The 4197-nt window shown below is 39.3% G+C and overlaps 1 pseudogene; it reads right to left on the bottom strand.

The window, feature by feature from the left end:
• Positions 1 to 3037: 3037 nt before the first annotated feature.
• On the bottom strand, positions 3038 to 3217 carry LOC114217777 (U2 spliceosomal RNA; annotated as a pseudogene).
• Between the last annotated feature and the right edge of the window lie 980 nt (positions 3218 to 4197).

The following is a 4197-nucleotide window of genomic DNA, read 5'->3' as shown; positions in this document are numbered from 1 at the left end:
GGAAGGGCAGTAGATATTTTTAAATGAGGGGGAAAAGCAGAGGAAACACCAGAGAAGGGGGGAAAAAAGGAAGCTAAATGTATTGATGGGGAATGAGGACACATTTCGCCCATTTAATTTAGCTTTGGACTGGCCCAAAATGTGAGAGTGAGGGGGAAAAATGTCACATTTGGACTTTTTATAATTGGAAAGGAGAACAGCTCTAGTATGTAACACAAATGTCCTAAATCTAAATGGGGTTATTTTAAAACGGAGGATCTCAAATAGCTTTGTAAATTGGGCACTGTAGTGAAGATCACAATGCTTGCTTGACTCATTCTATCACGCTGTGTTAAATACACAGAGGAAGCCTCTAACATTTTACAGAAAAAAAAAGAAAGAAATAAACCTTACTCCAAAATTAAAATAATTCAGGGGTAGGTAGGAAGACGAAAAGTTACTTCACTTAGAGAATAGTGCTTAAGTTTCATAGGTCTGTAAAAACAAACTTGACAAACGTATAACTTTTGAATCACTTAGGATATATGCAGTTATTTTAGTATTATGTGTAATGAAAGTTTAGTTGTATAAAATTGAATATAGTGAAGTGTTAAGATATTTCACCAGGATTAAGTTAATCCTTCTCCAACACAAGGAAAAACAGTTGCCAATAAACTCTCTATTTTTAACAGCCACTTGAGAGAGACAAGATGAGACTTATAAAAATCCCTTTCAAGAAGTTTCCAGTACAGTAACAGTTTACACCCAACACATACATAAATACATTTCAAAAACTTGGCCTCTGCCAAGTTACAAAGTCTGACTTGTTAGAGTTACATCATGTTTTTAAAGCATGTTTGAAATGAAGCTTGTCATACATCAGACTTCAGTGAATCTAGAAAGGACTGTCCTTTTTTTAGAAACTTAATGGGCTGCTTTCTCTTTGAGTTTTTCAAAGAATTATTTTAGTATCAAAATTCTACACATGGAATGAGAAGCAGTGGATTTTGTTGCGTTTTTTTGGAATACACTGTTTTTGCTCATTTCCCATGTACAATGGGCCTTCCCCTAGCCTTTATAATGTTGGTATCAGAACACACAGATAAAACCATTATAGAGGAAATACTGTGACTGAGCCCTTCAATATGGACTTTCTATATTTTAGTGGCGAGCCAGGTCATGAACTGGCATGGCCAGAGCAGGAGAGTCTTATCCTGGATTTCAAGATTTGCTTGTGGGAAGGAAAATGTAAATGAATGGTGAGGGTAAAGGAACAAAGAATAGGCAACTCTTTAAGAGCTGGCCTGCTAGCAAGGATTCCTTTGAAAATGAAAGATTTATCTAAAAACAGAATAAAGTTGTATTCTCTGCATGTTTGTTTTGCTGACTTATTATGTAATTTGGAAAGGTAGGTTCTGGGATCAGAATGCCTGGGATCACATCCCAGCACATCAATTTAGGATAGTATGATCTTGGGGTGTGTGTCCAAACCTCCCTGATCCCATTTCTTAATGTTTTTTATAATCTCCTAAACATTTCCTTTACAGAACTTATCACTATTTGTCATTATATTCTAGCTGTGAATATTCAATGTTGCTTATCCTTCGTATTACAGTGAAAGCTAATGAATGTGAGTCCCGACTGTTTAGCTTGCCATCATTCTATCAGACTCTTGCCCTGTGTCAGCACTTTGCTGACACTCAGTAGAAGCTAGTTAAATAAATGAATGAGTGAATGGCTGAATGAATTTTTCTGAAAGACCCATCCTTACAGTAGGGTTGCACCTGGCAGCAGGGTGATCTTACTAGTTATGGCCTTGGGCTGACAATGTGAGCTTTTTAAAATACAGTCTTTCCTGAAATTAAATCCTAACTTTTCTTTGCTGAAAAGCTTGTCCTGTTTGAACGGCTATTGCTAAGGTTTGCTTTTGTGATTCCTTTTCCTTTGGTTCAGGAGCCAGGCGGTACCTTTCTGTCTCCACATTCTCCCTATAGGCGAATTAATGGATGCACTCCATTTCCCATCTAATCTTGCTGGCTTGGAATTCATTTTATCTTTTAAAATACTTTGAGTATTTTAATCGGATTAACTTTTTTTTTTTTTGAGACAGAGCACGCGTGTGCGTGTGTAAGGGAGGGGCAGAGGGAGAAGGAGAGAGAATCCTGAAGCAGACTCCCCACTGAGCGTGGAGCCCAACATGGAGCTTGATCCCAGGACCCTGAGATCATGACCTGAGCAGAAATCAAGAATCAGACGCTCAACCGACTGAACCACCCAGGTGCCCCTGATTCATTAACTTTTAATTTTAAAGTTTCTCAGATGCCAGTTCCCATCGCTTAAGAGGTAGAAATAGGTGTTTCAATGTGTCTCTTGCACAAACAATACTAGTGTGTCTATATTAGACCACAGATCTATTTGTAGCGATAAATACAATACTTAAGTCTAATTTCATAAACAATATACATTGTTGTCCTAGGGCTTTGTGAATGATGAGGAGGAATTAAAAAGGTAGGTTTGTTTCACAAAAAGAGATACAATTTTATTTACTGGGTCATATTTCTGATAAGATCCATGGCAAATTTCTAGATGTTATGATCCTATACTAGATACTACAATAACTAACAGAAGTCTAAACTGAGACTGGTTGAAGTCTCTTAAACTAGCAACAAAAGGATGGCCTGACCAATATGTTTAACTGTTTTGTCCTCTGCCATCTGCTATCCAATATCTTCCAATTCTTTTTTCTTTTTCTTTTTTTTTTTTTAGTGGTGGTTGGGAGTGACACAGAGAAGAGACAGAGGCTGGGACTTTCCTGGGGTGGATGGAGTGTGGCAAGGCTGGTCTTGATGGCCACACACACACAGGTCAGCTATCCCATGTGGAAGGTAGGCCTTAGGTGCTCAGGCCAGGGGTGCTAGAGCCTGGCTACTTGGCTTCCTGCCTGGCTTCTGCTGCAGGATAAGAAGCAAGCTACTGGATCGCCTCTGCACATAGGTCCATGGGATGACTTCAAAAAACAGACCCAGCCTGCCATCTGCACCACTACTGTTGCCCCTGAAGGGGGTGCACCATTCCTGGAAGTCCTGCAATACCAGGTCCACACATGGTGTGGATGGAGCAGGCTCCTCTTCCATCTCCCTGCTCCAAAAATCCATTGAATTTATTGTCTTGACTAGAGGATGTATCAGATAATTAAACTCATAAGAACTTCATCTTAGCCAAAAGGCCGGGGAGTGATTATCTTCCGATTCTTAATCTCATACTCAAATGTGTCAATCTTAGGTTATGAAGTCTATGAAGTACACAAGTGTAAGCATGTTTCATTCTCTCAAGACCTACAGATAGCTATTTCTGTATAGTCAACTTCTTCACCTTTCCTGGTAAACATATTAGGCAAATGAGATGATTGGAACTCCCTGAATTCTGCGTTACCTTTGCAAGATATTTGCAACAGATGTGGCTTAAGACTCTTTTGCAGTGCTTGCATTAGCCAAAGCGATTGCCACCCAATGTTGTTAGGAATTGAGTTTTTAAAACAAATCGTTCTGAAATTGCAGAATGACTCTCTAGTGTTGAAGATCTGTGAACTTTGTATGGAAATTCTCTGTAGGAGATGAAGATTTTCCGATTTCAGTAAAAAAAGAAGATACTGAGGGAGCCTTCACTTTGATAGTCTCAAAGTGCTTCTTGAAAAATGATACTAATTAGTGCAATTTTGACTTTATGACCCTCAAGCCTGGAGTTCTGCTTTTGTTTATAGTCAAGTAAGCTCCAATTGGATTAACCTTGTTGCTGATAACTATGTACTCTAGCTAAAACATAAAAAAAATTACTATGGGAGGGCACTGGAAGAAATCCCAAAGCAGGCAGATCCAGGAGGCAAGTTGATTCCGGGAGAAGGGAGCCATGTGGTGTGAGTTTCCTTTTCCTACAGCTTTGAGACTGTTGGCCGTCCCCAGTCTGCATCATGTTCAGCGGTTACAACTCAGTGGAAAACCCACAGATGTCTTGGCTTGAGGAATTAGTTGAGAGTTTGCAGCAACAGGGCTGCTGGGAAATGAGAAGGTAAAGGGAAGAGCCAGATTTTCGGGTATAGCCTTATAGGTTGTTATCATGACTAATGGATGACTCTTGTACAACCGGTCACAATACATATCTATTGAGAAAATGTGCCACACCAAAATAGAGCTAAAGATTATAAATCAGTATAATTCAACA

This window comes from Eumetopias jubatus, unplaced genomic scaffold (genome assembly GCF_037043125.1).
Source record: "Eumetopias jubatus isolate StellerSeaLion01/CBP00866 unplaced genomic scaffold, mEumJub1_p1.0 scaffold_8, whole genome shotgun sequence".
NCBI classification, from domain to species: Eukaryota; Metazoa; Chordata; class Mammalia; order Carnivora; family Otariidae; genus Eumetopias; species Eumetopias jubatus.
Note: the sequence above shows the minus strand (reverse complement) of the source record. Positions and strands in the feature narration are given on the sequence as shown.